This window comes from Pectinophora gossypiella, chromosome 29, assembly GCF_024362695.1.
Source record: "Pectinophora gossypiella chromosome 29, ilPecGoss1.1, whole genome shotgun sequence".
In the NCBI taxonomy this organism is placed as follows: domain Eukaryota; kingdom Metazoa; phylum Arthropoda; class Insecta; order Lepidoptera; family Gelechiidae; genus Pectinophora; species Pectinophora gossypiella.
The window spans coordinates 264,308-279,573 of record NC_065432.1 but is presented as its reverse complement, the minus strand read 5'-3'; the positions used below and the strand labels follow the sequence as shown (position 1 = coordinate 279,573).

Here is a 15,266-nt window from a genome sequence, read left to right as displayed (position 1 = left end):
GGTTCGGTATTATTTTCTACAGATTGTACGTTTATCTGAGACTTTGAAATAGGTACTTTCTTGTTTTAAAGTCGAATTAAAATCTGTAAAATAATACCGATCCCGGTAACAAGACTCTATCTTTTGAATATCCCGCTCCAGTACATAAGGCCGTCTAACGCGTAGTCCTTTGCCAAGTGAAATTCGATTATTAAAAAAAAAAACAACTGTCATGTATCATTAAAACCAATCGAACAAAACCTAAGTACTAGAGATGTTCGTCTGATACGTAGTATCTCTTATTAGTCTGTGGATTTGACATAACTTTGTAAACACAAGGTACAATGAACTCCTTGTATTTCGGTGTAAATTCAACGATTATCAATGAAACAACGATTATTATAAATTAAAAGTGTCTTATTCTGTGCCATTTGTATGTCGTATAATAGTTTTAGCGTCGGAAATGCTTTATTAAATGTGTTTTTAGTACAACGAAAAGTGGGCGTGTTATTAGTATTTGGTGCAAAATTTAACTATTTCTATTTAAAAATAACTTCAGGAGAAGTGTTCAAGTGCGAAATAAACTGTGTTCGTATGTTGTGTAGTGGTTTTGAACTGAAAAACATACTTTCCAGTTGGGTAATTTGAAATTTTAATGCGGTAAGTACAGATTTTATTATTTTTTAAAAAAAGTTTAAAATACCAAGTAAAAGTATCCCGGCAAATCAGAAAATAGTTTCCGAGCCACATTTAAAATAAGAACAATTTAAAACAAAAAAGGATAATGTTCAAAACAAGGTAACATTTCGAAAAAATACTCTTTTTTCCAACTACTAGCAGGTACGTAATTATAAAGTTAAAAAAAATAATTTAAATATTCGAATACCGCTGTGTCAATTCACGTCGATATTTTAAGATTTTATTTGTTTCATGAGTATATTTTTGCTTTATTGTTTATTAGAGGAACACATTGCAGTGTTGACAACACCGTGTTCCTATAGTTAATAAATAACTTGTAACATAATAATAAAACACTTTAACATACACAAATTTACAAGACATACTGAACAACCATACCAATTTTGATTAAAACAACACAACGCAACACGAAGATGTGTTGCAGTTGCAGTTTCTTGTCATTTAACTAAAATAAAATTTAACACTTTGTGAAATGACGTGTTAAAAATGTTAAATTGCCCTTCAACAACTTTATCCATGATTTATTCCACTAGGTATACAAATTAAACAATTTGTCATTTTGATTGTTTGTTCGTAGGTGATGTGATAAAGTGGAGATGAGCAAGCTCCAGATGCACCGGAGGAGCCTGGAGGCGAGCAGCGAGGGTAGCTTCTGTGAGTACCAGACACTGCTGCATGAGAAGCATACAATAAGGAATAACACTATGTATAGAATGGCAAACTCCCCACCAGCGGCTGAGCTAGGCTTACCTCACCCCCTTGGTCTGACTTTAGTCTTCTCTTCTTCTTAATCGTATGGGCGTCAGACGTCATACGATGCCTTCCGCCATGCAGTACTCTGTCTGACGTGAATGTGATGGCGTCCAGGGTAGTCTATACCACCTACCTACCTGTCGCAAACTATTTGGTTAGGCAGCGACTGGCTGGTCTCCGGCCTGTCATTAAATGACATTTTTATTGATTTTATGTTTTTGATACGTGATTGTTTTTGCTGTCTTTCTGCGGTGCTCTTGTCGTTTACATTTTTGGTCCTTCGATTCCTTAGATTTTTTTTTTTTTATCGGCGTAGTGATTATGGTCATAACTCGAAGTATGAAGGGTTCGGACACCGTCCGTCGGGGCCCGGCGGGTGCTTCGCAGCCTTCGGGCAGCGCACCCCCTGCATCCGCCACAGGTAACCCCGCCTCCGAACCCCTAGTTGAGCCTACTCAAGTTTCAGGAGCACCGCGCTCGACCGCTTCACGCTGCTCTGCGGCTTCCATCGCCGCCCGTAAGCTCGCAGTTGAAGCGCAGTTCGAACGGCGCCAGCTCGAACGTTTAAAAGCGTTTCACGAGCAGGAGCAGAGGGCCGAGGAGAGTGAGCTGCGCGCGGAGCTCGCAGCTCTCGACGTCGCCGCCTCCGCCACGTCAGTTAAGTCTGAATCTATTTTATCGAGTATAAGGACAAGGCAGTGGGTGGACGCTAACGTCACTGAGGTGCTCGAACGTGCCGAGCCACACAATTCAGTAACGCACATACCGCAGTGTGGTCCGACCACCTGCCCTGCGCCACCTGCAGCGCCGTCTTCATATCCTGTACCCCAATCAGACATAGCTCATTTAGCTCACGTACTCTCTAATCTGATTCCGACACAAAAGCCTAGGAATGTGGAGCTTCTTACTTTTGATGGTTCCGCTCAGGAGTGGCTATTATTTAAACATACGTATGAGTGTTCTAAGCATGCATTCTCTGCAGTAGAAAACTTGATTCGCTTGCGACATGCCGTGCGCGGCCCCGCGCGCAACGCCGTGGCGCCCCTGTCCGCCGCCGACCCAGCCGTAGTTTTGGACGCGCTAGAACTGCACTTCGGCCGGCCGGAACTCATCGTGCACCAGGAAGTCGCCAACATTCGCAGCCTGCCCAAGCTGAGTTCTGACTGTAGAGACATTAATGTTTTTGCGTGTAAGGTACGTAATTGCGTAGCGACTATAAAGACACTCAATCAGGAGCAATACTTACACTCACCTGAATTATTTCAAAGTGTGATGAGTAAGCTTAGTCAGTGTACTAAGGTTAGGTGGCTAGACTATGCTAGCCAACACTCTCAGGAAGGCTCATCTACCTCCAAGTTGCAGTTATTAAGTTCCTTTTTGTTAACAGAGGCTGACAAACAGTTGAAATTTGGCTCTCTTTTGGACGTACATTCGCATAGTGAACATCTTGCGTCCGCTCCACGAGCCTCGCTCGGCTTGAAAGCCTCTACGGCCCAGCGTGACAGAGTGCACGTATCTAATGAACATCTTACTGCTTCGTGTTTATTCTGTAAGAAGGCTCACAGCATTAAAGAATGCTCAACTTTTAAAACGCTTTCTGTAGACGAAAAATGGAACTTCATACGTCAAAATAAAATTTGTTTCAGGTGTCTTAAGGGGAGCCCACATAAGTGGAACACGTGTAAATCTAAGCCTTGTGGTTTGGACGGATGTCCACGTCGCCATCACAAGTTACTGCACGGCTCTGCGTCACTTCCCTCTGCGGCAGCGGTCTCGCCTCCAAATACGCGCGAGGGCGAGCCCTGCGCGAGCACGTCATTGCACGCGGTCTCGCCTCCGGTTGATCCAGACACTATAAAAGTGGCAACAGCTCATTCACCGCAACTCTCAGGCACCGTTCGTCCTCAAGTTCTTCTGAAAGTCATCCCGGTGGTGGTGAGCGGTCCCGCTGGCGATTTTGACACATACGCGCTGCTTGACGACGGTAGCACTGCCACTCTCATAGACAGTGAGATCGCGTCGCGTATCGGCGCCGCCGGCCCAATAGAGCGTATGCGAATCGATGGTGTTGGTGGTATGTCACGCCACACTGACGTAAGTTTTGTGAACTTTTATGTGCGGGGACGTAACATGGATCATTCTTACTTAATTCGGAACGCGCGATCTATTTCGTCTTTAGCGTTAAGCGCACAAACAATCGACGAAAACGATGTTCTACGTTTCAAGTATTTGGCTGGCGTAGCTGACGAGTTGTGCTACAAAGACGCTACACCTACTATTCTCATAGGGGCGGCGGATTGGTTCCTTACACTAGGTCGTGATATAAAGGAAGGCAAAGTCGACGAGCCCGTCGCTACTAAAACTTTACTAGGATGGGTGCTTTTTGGTCCTATTGGGAGTGGGTCATTATCAACGTCAAATGGTAATATTTCTGTTCATCGAGTCACCTGCTACGAACCTAACAACAACGACTTATCTCACGATTCTTTAGAAGCTCTCGTTAAAAACCAGTATCATTTAGATTCGCTTGGTGTTTCCGTGCTTCCTACTCGCCACAGCGTCGACGATCAACGTGCTCTAAATATTTTGGGGTCGACCGCGCGTAGAGTTGAAAATGGACGGTTTGAAGTAGGTCTGCCATGGCGTAGTGATTCTTGTACGACTCGTTTACCCGATAGCTATCCTCAAGCTCTCTCCCGTCTTCGATCTTTAGAAAGGCAAATGGCTAGAAATTCAGATTTTGCTTTGGCGTACAAAAACTTCATGTGTGGCATTATTCAAAAGGGCTACGCAGAGGAATGTCGTCCTGAAACGTATTACAATCATTCCAAACAATCTAATTCGTCCGAAAGCGGCCCGAGGTGGTACTTACCGCATTTCGGTGTTTATCATCCGCAAAAGAAGAAGCTTAGAGTCGTTCACGACGCTGCCGCGGTCACTAAAGGTCTTAGTTTAAATAGTTTGCTTCTTACTGGCCCAGATATGCTTCAGTCCCTATTAGGAATTTTATTTCGTTTTCGAGAAGGCGAGGTAGCTCTCACAGCTGACATTAGGGAGATGTTTCCTCAAATAAAAATTCGGGAAAGGGATAGAGATGCACAACGTTTTTTGTGGCGTGAAAATGGTGACTCGTCGGCGCCTGTGAAGGAATTTAGAATGAGTTCTATGATTTTTGGTGCAGTGTCCAGTCCTTGCACTGCAATCTACATTATGAACAAGAATGCTTCGGAGAACGAGTTAATTTACCCGCGTGCCGCTCAATCTGTTCTACAAGATCATTACATGGATGATTTTATAGGTAGCGACTCCGACGTGGATTCTGCTGCTCATTTGGCAGCCGAGCTGGTAGCACTGCATAAAAAGTGTTGTTTTGATATGAGGGCGTGGATCTCTAATAAACCCGAGGCTCTATCTTTGTTACCCAAGGAATTGTGGGCAAACTCTAGTTTTGATGTAAGCTTACCTTCCAATAATGATGTTAGCGCTCTTGGTGTCAAATGGAATCCCTATGAAGACTCTTTAGGTTTTCGCATTGGAGAGTTTAAAAATAACAAGCTCACAAAGCGTTCTTTTTTATCAAGTGTTATGCAGGTGTACGACCCGTTAGGTTTGCTGACGTTAGTCACTGTCAAAGGACGAATTCTCGTCCAGTCTCTGTGGAGGGAACGTTTAGGTTGGGATGATGAGCTTCCTTCTAATTACACTATTATTTTTAACGACTGGCTTGCGGAGCTTGCATCCGTTAGCACAATACGAATACCTCGATGGTATGTGGGTATTAACTCATCCATTTTTGAGATCCACCTTCATATGTTTTCAGACGCTAGTGAACAAGCTTTTTCATGCGTCGCCTATTGGCGTTTTTTATTCACCGACGGTACAGTCAGGTTAGCTTTGATCGGCAGTAAAGCCCGAGTAGCACCTTTAAAGCCCGTTTCGATTCCGCGTCTGGAGCTTCAAGCAGCTCTTCTTTCAGCCCGTCTTGCTAACACGATTAAAGCTAGCCATCGACTGAAACCTACGCGTACTTATTTTTGGTCGGACTCCATGACTGTCCTAAAGTGGCTTCGTACTGATGCCCGAATTTTTAAGCCATATGTGGCTCATAGAGTTGGTGAGATTTCGGAGACTACGGACGTCACTCAATGGCGTTGGCTTCCAAGCAATCTTAATGTCGCTGATGATGCGACAAGAGCAAAGAGGACTTCCGTAGACTCCTCCCATAGGTGGTTCACCGGTCCACCCTTTCTTCTCTGTTCCCCAGAGGAGTGGCCTTTAGAGCCTTCTAACATTGAAAACCTATCAGACTCGTCCTTACAAGAGTTAAAATCGTCACCTCGTGAGATGATAGGTTTTCATCGTGATCGACTCCTTCTATCACCACCTGTGCCCGTCGCGTCGCGTTTTTCTAAATGGCTACGTCTTTTAAGAGCCACCGCGCGCGTGATTTTTGCCTGTCGAAAGTTTCGATCCTTTGTTCAACCTACCGATTCTCTAAATTCTAAATTATATTCTAATACTGACTCTCTTTCAGATGTAACGTCCTTTGATATATCTTTGGCAGAAAAGAGCTTGTTACTCGCTTCACAGCTCGATAGTTTTCCCGAAGAAATCGGGTGCCTAAAGACGTCCGCACCCTTTTCAAGAGATAGTCGTCTTCGGAAGATCGCTTTAAGTGTCAGCGATGATGGTCTGTTGCGCCTGAGTTCCCGCATTCTTCGTGCTCCAGGAATCAGCGCCGATTCCAGTTCGCCAATCGTTTTGGACGGACGCCATCCTGCCGTTCGCCTTATTCTCCGTCACTTTCATGAAAAAGCCGGTCATGCCAATCAAGAACTAATTTTAAACGAAATAAAGCAACGTTTCTATATTCTGAAGTGTAGATATGCTATAAAGGCCGTAGCTCGGGAATGTTTTTGGTGTAGAAAACGCAAGAATTTGCCTTACACCCCACCAATGGGTGATTTACCTAAGGAACGTCTAGAACACCACTGTCGCCCTTTCACTAATGTGGGCCTCGACTATTTTGGACCGATCGATATATCGGTTGGACGAAGGCGTGAAAAACGTTATGTGGCTCTCTACACATGCTTAGTTGTCAGAGCAGTGCATTTGGAAGTCGTAGCAAGTCTCTCTGCAGATGCTGCAATTTTAAGTCTGCGACGTTTCATCGCTCGCCGTGGTTGCCCCAAGAAGATTTTCTCCGACAACGGCACAGCATTTGTCGGGGCTTCAAATCAGCTGCAGCAATTTGGAGCAGACCATCAAATTGAGTGGCGTTTCATCCCACCTTCGGCGCCATTCATGGGAGGCTGCTGGGAGCGGCTTGTGAAATCAGTCAAAGCTGCTCTATCTTCAACACTTCGAGAAGCAGCTCCGAGGGAAGAAATCCTCTTCACTTTGCTGTTAGAAGCGGAGGCGCTCATTAATTCACGCCCGCTCACCTACGTGTCTTCTAACCCTGACACTATAGAATCTTTAACACCATTTCACTTCATCTTGGGCTCATCTTCGAATACCGCATGGTTGGGCTCTCGACTGGACGATTCCGATCTGATAAGAAGATGTGATTGGAGACGCACGCTGCGATTGGCGGATCATTTTTGGAGGCGGTGGATAACCGAGTATCTTCCTTGCTTGGCGCAACGACCAGCGGCGAAGCAAAGTATCAATTTCAAGGTGGGAGACGTCGTCTTGATTACAGACCCCAATTTACCTCGTGGCAGCTGGCCTTTAGGCAGAGTGGCAACTCTTCACCCGGGTGCGGACGGGACAGTGAGGGTTGTGGATGTTACGCTCCCAAGCGGGGCGTCAATGCGTCGCCCGACGCGAAAGTTAATTCGTCTGCCGGTAGATCAGTCAGTTGCTGCAACATAGGACTTAGTGCTTCGCACTGAGGGCCCAGAATGTCGCAAACTATTTGGTTAGGCAGCGACTGGCTGGTCTCCGGCCTGTCATTAAATGACATTTTTATTGATTTTATGTTTTTGATACGTGATTGTTTTTGCTGTCTTTCTGCGGTGCTCTTGTCGTTTACACTACCTTTAGTACCTTACCTACAATACAATACAAATACACTTTATTGCACCAAAATAAAAAGAAATAATTACAAAAAGTCTCTTAACTAAGTACACGGTAAATGGCGGCCTTATAGCTTAAAGCGATTTCTTCCAGACAACCATAAAGTGAGGAAAAAATCGGGTCATAAACGGCGAAGTTATACCTGAACAAACACAAAAAATATATATATGGTCGAATTGAGAACCTCCTCCTTTTTTGAAGTCGGTAAAAATGTAAAAAAACCTACCTACCTAGTACCAGTAGTGGTAGTACTTTATTTCAAAATTAATTCTTTTTTATTTGCCCTTTAAGGTGAACGAGACACATGGGAGGACGATTGGGGAAGTCTGTCTACGCTCAGTCAGGTGGAAGAGGTATGTGTCAATTTTATCACTAGCTGCTAGCCGCTGGTTTAAGTCCGTCCAAGTCAGACTTTATATAACATAAGACAGCATCACGCCTGTATCCCCAAAGGGGTAGGCAGAGGTGTGTGGGGTCTTATTTGTTTTCGTTGCTTTGTAAAGTTCTACTAGGAAGGCGCTATGACCCGCACTTCAATATATCATCTGACTGTAAATATTTATGTTTATTTATGGTTCATCATATCCATCTTAGGACTTCGTATCAACAGTGGCTGCAAGTTGTCTTTGGTTACTTGTGGCTCTGCCCACCCCATTTGGGATTACGGGCGTGAGTTTATGTATGTGTATGTATGTGTATGTGTAAATATTTATCTAGAGGATCACGAAAGTAAAATAACTATTTAAAGTACCTGAAATTATATACTAACAATTACGATTCTGAACAAACATTAGATACACCGAAAATATTTAACACGGTAATTAAGGTCGGGCATAGTAGCTAGCCCGGTGACGGAACGGGAGAGACTGGCTAGCCGCGGGGCAACGCAAGCGCTGCTACCAAAAATGCTGACATAACAAAAATGTATTAAATGTGTCGCTACAGGTGCATAGTCGCCGTAGGTCTTGCGCTCGAAATCCAAATAAACATGCAGGAGTCAGAGGACCGGCAGGAGATTGGTCGCACGCCACTCAAAGGATCCCCTTTGCCTTGCCCCACCGCTGTAGAAGCCGGATGCGTTAGCCTATCGGCTTTGCTCGCCTTCCATCACCGATAGGGACTTGTGTGATAATGGTGGATCATCCATGGACTGACTGCACCAGTGACATAGGCCACCAGCGGCGTCGGGAAGTGACGACCCCACCGCCCACTGGTGCATAGTACAGACATGAGCAATATAATGTACCCACTTTAGGACTCTGTCGCACTAACATATTTGACATTTAGTGAGACTTACAGTTCAATTTGTCAAAAAAGTTAATGTGACATGGTACCAAAGTGTATACATATTGATGCTCGTGACCGTACATAGTACACCATTCGTAGAACGTCTGACTTACATAGCAGTGTCGCGGGTTCGAATCACGGCTTGGGCTCTTAACCACTTTTCGACTTTGTGTTTGAATTCACGTTTGAATTATAGATGATTGATATCACGGTTTGCAGAATTTGTGCCCGGTTAATTCTTCTACTATCGCGTGGGTTGTGAGGTGGAATATCAACTTCATCAACCCTGGTGTCAGTGTTATTATTGAGCCGCCAAAAGCCCCTGACATGACGCGTGTAACGACTACATACTTACGTAAATACTAAACGGGGCCAACGGCTTAACGTGCCTTCCGAAGCACGGATCATCTTACTTACGGACAATCAGGTGACCAGCCTGTAATGTCGTAACCAAACATCCCTAGTTTGGTTAAAAGTGTTTTTTTGTGACATGCCCTCACCGGGATTCGAACCCGGGGCCTCCGGATCGTGAGCCCAACGCTCAACCACTGGACCACGGAGACCGTAATGAAGTTTAAAAACACAGTTCTTTTATTATTGTAGGCGAGATTTCAACGGTTTAAAACGATTTATTTGGGGTTAAAAACGGCAACAGTTTTACATCTATAGTCACCCTACATAACAGAAACTATTTTTTTGACGTGGTTATTGTAGATTTGCCGCAGATGGCATTAACTACTTGGCCGGACAAACGGGGAGCGCTGAAGTCTCTCACCCGTTACAACGTATAAGACAACAGGCCTGATGGTGCCCAGTTGGGCGCGAACCTCGGCTCAGGGCGTCGTCTGAGAGGAAAAATATTTGAAAGAATTAATCGAATGTGTCGATAGCGATAAGCGCTGATTGAGGGAAATCGTCGACCACGCGGGGTCGGTATCGGGATCCTGATGTGTTTGGTGTCGCGAGCTAATTGGCTGCCTCTATGGCTAGAGTAATCAGGTCGTCGGGATATATGTATAAAGATTCAAAGTCTCGCTCATTTAACAAATTAATTACCGAATCACAACAAACCAGCGCGTCACTCAATCATCGCCGCTACTCCAGCGTGGTAGAGTCTAAAATAACTCGCAGCCGGATGTGGCGTCAGAGGCGCCATATTGCGGGCGGCAACGCGGAAGTTGCGTTGTTTCACGATTCTACGTAATTCTTTTAATAGTTTAACACAAGCTCACGACTATATCCCAATGGGGGTAGTCAGAGGTACATCCATCGCAAGAGGGACTAAGTACGGTCACGAGTACTAATATGTATACACTTTGAAACCATGTCATATTAACTTAAGCCATAATTAATTAACAAATTAAGCCATCAGTCTCATCATCATCATCACCAGCCCATGAACGTCCCCACTGCTGGGGCACAGGCCTTCCCTATGGATGGATAGGGAGATCGGGCCTTAAACCACCACGCGGGCCCAGTGCGGATTGGTGGTTATTAACGACTGCTAATGCAACCGTAACCAACGGCTTAACGTGCCTTCCGAAGCACGGAGGAGCTCGAGATGAAAACTTTTTTTTTGTGGTCACCCATCCCATGACCGGCCTTTGCGAATGTTGCTTAACTTCAGCAATCGCAGACCGAGCGCGTTTACCGCTGCGCCACCGAGCTCCATCAGTCTCATTAAATGTCAATTATGATAGTGGACAGGGTTCTAAAGTGGGTACAAGATATTGCTCATGACTGTACCCACACTTCACCGAGCTTTCTGTTAGACCAACGTGATAGGTGAGCCGTACCGCCGTCTATAACGATCGAGCCAAAGTTAGTGAAAGTTAAGGTTAAAAAAATTTTACCCGGATTGATTAGCTGGTACTTGAAGTCGTTCCGCGAAGCCTGTGAAAACCCCAGGAGGCTTCTGAGCTTCTTTGGCTTACGTAGTCAACAATAGCACGCATAATGGGCCATCACACAGTGTTACTACAAAACACAAACTAAAAATATACAAGGTTTGAAATAGTATTTCGCGCCACGAAAAGAAGAAAAGAAAGAACTAACTTGACAAGTCATAATAATTCTATGCAGGGTCTGCGACAGTAGCGCCGCGGCGTTCGGGACTTCTTATACGGATTATATTTTAAACATAGTTTATCTTTTAGTTTTTTTTTGACGTGACTTATTGTAGATTTGCCGCAGATGGCATTAACTACTTGGCCGGACAAATGGGGAACGCTGAAGGCTTTCACCCGGTACAACGTTTAAGACAACAGGCCTGAGGGTGCCCAGTTGGACGCGAACCTCGGCTCAGGGCGTCGTCTGAGAGGAAAAATATTTGAAAGAATTAATCGACCCTAGTGGGTCGATAGCGATAAGCGCTTTCTTTTAGTCTTTGTTTTGTAGTAACACTGTTGGATCTAAATGCGGAAAACAGAGCCCACTAACTATTCTAACTAGCTCGTACTTTTTGTTTTTTGACGTGATTTATTGTAGATTTGCCGCGAATGGCATTAATACAATAGAATACAAATACACTTTATTGCACCAATATAAAAAGAAATAATTACAAAAAGTCTCTTAACTAAGTACATGGCAAATGGCGGCATTAACTACTTGGCTGGACACGTGGGGAGCGCTGACGGCTCTCACCCGGTAGAATACAACGGGATATAATATTTATAGTACGGCGACCTACATTTCATTTTATAGTGTCTTCACGGTGCTTTCCTTCCGGGGTTATTTAGAGATACAATATGGCATCACGCCTGTATCCCAGAAGGGGTAGGCACAGGTGCATAGTGGAGAAAAAGATCTCTTTTGAGCAACCAGTTGTGGGTCTAGCGACACATACGACAAACATGTAGGAAATTGAGAATGCTATGGAAGGATAATGAATGGGAATTCGATTGTTTATGGTATGAAAGGAGGATGGTTAATGCATGGGACGTAAGGCAGTTTTAAAAAGTAAAGGAGGGGTGTCTTTGGTGCGATGTCGGTCGGGTTAGAGGATTTTGGTTTTAATATAAGGTATGTGTAAAATCATCATCAGCCCATTAAGGCCCCCACTGCTGGGGCACGGGCCTTCCCTATGGATGGATAGGGAGATCGGGCCTTAAACCATCACGCGGGCCCAGTGCGGATTGGTGGTTATTATTGACTGCTAATGCAGCCGGGACCAACGGCTTAACGTGCACGAAGTCTTACAGGCTGATCACCTGATTGTCCGAAAGTAAGATGATGACGTTACATGAGCCACGTCAGGGGTCTTTGGCAGCTCAGTAATAACCCTGACACCAGGGTTGATGAGGTTGGTATTACACCTCACAACCCATTTACACACTTTGCAACCATGTCACATTAACTTTTCTGACAAATTAAACCATGAGCCTCGTTAACCCCTTATTGCATGAATTATGAAGATTGTAAATAAAAAAATATTTTTTTGCGAAAATGTGTTTATTTATCTATTATTTGAAAAAAAATACAAGATAATATTTTTTATAGTTATTATTTATAAAAATAAATTGAAGAGCCATATTTGGCTTCGTATGTGTTTAAGCAAAAATCGTATGGGCCATATATGGCTTCGTATGCGTAGCGTTTTCATTTTGTGGAAATCTCTAAAACAATTGCGCTTGTCATTGTAGCATAAAAAAACTACGCACTTTTCACATTTTGTATTATCCACGTAGCTTTGAGCAGAATTGATATAATTGACGTTGATTTTTCACCCAAATAGAAAAATGATCGACACCATCAGTGCGTACAGAAGTCAATGGCAGATCTTGATACCTGGTTGGTGCTTTTCGAGGTTTATTGGCATGCTATTTGGAGTTTCAGCTCGACTAGATGGAGTTCCGGCTCTTGACTTTATCGGCGTACTAAGAAGGCTGGCTGGGTGTCCCTGTCTTGCGCATATGTTCTGAAACTGCAAGCTTGAAATCAAACAGTGCCATGTAACTGTCGCTGTTTACATAACATGCTTTTTTTATTGGGGAACGTGACGTAGTAAGTTCGTACTCCGGTCAGAATCGGAAATAAGCTCATCTTCACTCAAAAACCATCACCAGGGATAGGATTTACATCCTTTGAAGAATCATAAAACCGTGCACAGTCCATATCTGAAGAAATGATAAAAAGCTTTTTTGCATTTGTATACCTTTGAGTGCATATAAAACCAGATATGACAAGACAGCAATTTAGCGGGAACGCATACCAAGCCATATATGGATTTTACAAAAAAAGGGTCATAAATCAAATAAATATAAATGCACATACAAAAAAACTTACTGTTGGTATGGTCGAAGATACAATGAGCATATAACTATTTTTACTGAAGATCTGAAACGTCGATAAACTATTATTTTTCATTGATCAAAACTTCACTGCACTTGTTGCATTTCACTTGCCGGGCGCCTTGCATTATAACTTCAAATACTTTTAACATTTATGACTTACCGTAGACAAAAAAATATGTTTTGCTTCACAATAGAACACTAATTATTAAAAAGTTTATTTTATTTTATTTCGATGTTTACTTTATATAGAAAAAAAATCATAAAGTTTAGAGGCCATAAATGGCTTCGCATGCGGTAAGGGGTTAAATGTCAAATAAGATAGTGCGACAGGGTTCTAAAGTGGGTACATGATAGCTCATGACTGTATGTCACAAAGTTCTCATGTCAAAAGCTTAAAAGGCACGAACGCGTGATCAATTTCACATTATACATAACGTAACATTTTATATTATTCTTGAGCGAGTTGCAACATCAACTTTCACAAACTCACTCGATAGTAGTGAAGTGAGATGCAGGCCCGTGGTACCGGTTCCGGCATCAACGATATTCATTCGGTGTTGCCAGCTTTAGGGAATCCTGCGGAATGTGTATGTTTATGTTTTTATATTTTCGTAGCTCATCACTTATTTATGAGCTCTTGTCGGTGTAGCATTCTCCATTCTTGTCTATCAAAGACCAATTCCTTCACTTCCTTATAAGACACGACGTTCTCTTTAATCAGTTCCATGTATCTTGGTCTTCCCTTTCATCTCTTTCCTTGTATTATCTTCTATGATGTTTTTAATAAATTCGTCGTGTCTTATTAAGTGTCCAATCTATTATACTATCTCGTTTATTGACCAAATTGGAGAAGTCCTTAGAAAAGGTTTAGTACGATGTACTCTGAACCGGCGCCTATGTATGAAACGATTGACGAATGTGAAGGAAGTAAGAGAAGTGTGTCAGGATCGAAGAAAATGGCCTTCATAGCCTCTGCTTACCGCGTTGGGAAATAAGCGCTAGTTTATGTATGTATGAAATAACCCCTCATTCAAAATCACGTGTTTCGTTCGTAGCGTAATAAAGGAAGATACTTCTTATTTGCAAATTTTATTCTCAGGCTAATTTTATCCCCATTTTCTGGCAACACCGTCAGTATGCGCCATTACGCGCCACGCGCTCCGCCGCGCACCCGCGCCGCGCGTCAAAATAAACACTCGAATATCCGTTAGAAAAATAGTAAAAACAACGCAGAATTGTAACGTTTGTGCATATTATATCGTTTTTGTTGTGCGTGTTGTGTTGTGGAAGGTGTTGTGTTAAGGTATCGTGTTGTGTGTTGTAGTTTTGTGGTGTTTTGGTGCGTTGAAGTGTTTTTTTGGGTAACTGCAGCGAGTCTATCGGATGTTATTTGATATATCAGGTTTGGTATTCGCATATAAAACTGTATAGGTGTTATAAATGTTCTAAGGAAGGCGCAAAGCGTTGAGTTGTAGCTAAATTTCTACGGTCTTGATACGGCTGTATAGTTTTAAATCGTAGCATCAGGAATTGTGTATAAAAAGATTTATGGGTAGCCAGGGATGTTCTGTCGGATAACTGTATGAAGATAGTAACAGTCCTCGTACACTATCAGAAAAAAATTGCTTACATTCAGTTACTTCTGCCTGACTAGCGATAGTTTGACCTTGATCATCTAGGTTATGCTCTGGGTAAGACTATCGATAGGTTCGATAGCTCAATTTTAGTAACTATTGTACACACCATCTAAGTTTGTTTTAAGTTATAGGCACCTGTCATATTCTTATCCAGCTGTTAGTATTTTGGTTATGATATTGGCAACACTAGTTGCCAATAAAAAAAACTCAAAAAGAAAAAAATATATATCGGCGGGATTTTCCAACTGTACGGTTGCTCTTTTTTTTCATCTTTGTTAACATTGTGTAATGGTTTTGGAGCTCGGAAAACATGTTTATAAGTAGTACACAGTTACTTCTATGATTTAAAACGCCCCTTTAGACTTTTACGGAAATGAAAACAGACGAGTAATCGACAGTCATGATTTTTATGGAACACACAAACTGTTAAATCACTAGCGTTTGATAAAAGTGACAACTATGATTTCCATGGCAACTAAAAACAATCGCTCGTACCTAGTCGCTTGACTAATCCGCATAATGTATGAAGCATGTTGAT

The 15,266-nt window shown here is 43.0% G+C and overlaps 1 protein-coding gene and 2 long non-coding RNA genes across 7 annotated transcripts in view; 2 read left to right on the top strand and 1 right to left on the bottom strand.

Annotated features, from left to right (window-relative positions):
* The window catches only part of LOC126379659 (uncharacterized), a 150,018-nt gene that overhangs the window by 92,781 nt on the left and 41,971 nt on the right, over positions 1-15,266 (bottom strand). The gene's annotated exons all lie outside the window — the stretch shown is intronic.
* LOC126379656 (uncharacterized) lies at positions 315-7,867 on the top strand. The gene is made up of 3 exons (XR_007568369.1): positions 315-639; positions 1,256-1,332; positions 7,804-7,867. It is a non-coding gene; the product is annotated as an uncharacterized LOC126379656 (long non-coding RNA).
* The window catches only part of LOC126379418 (uncharacterized), a 36,406-nt gene continuing 35,384 nt past the window's right edge, over positions 14,245-15,266 (top strand). The window contains exon 1 of one of the 4 annotated variants that reach the window (XM_050028168.1): positions 14,245-14,394. The gene's annotated coding sequence lies outside the window, so the exon portion shown is untranslated. Of the gene's footprint in view, positions 14,494-15,266 lie in introns of all 4 variants that reach the window. The other 3 variants (XM_050028170.1, XM_050028169.1, XM_050028167.1) reach the window with 3 other exon arrangements.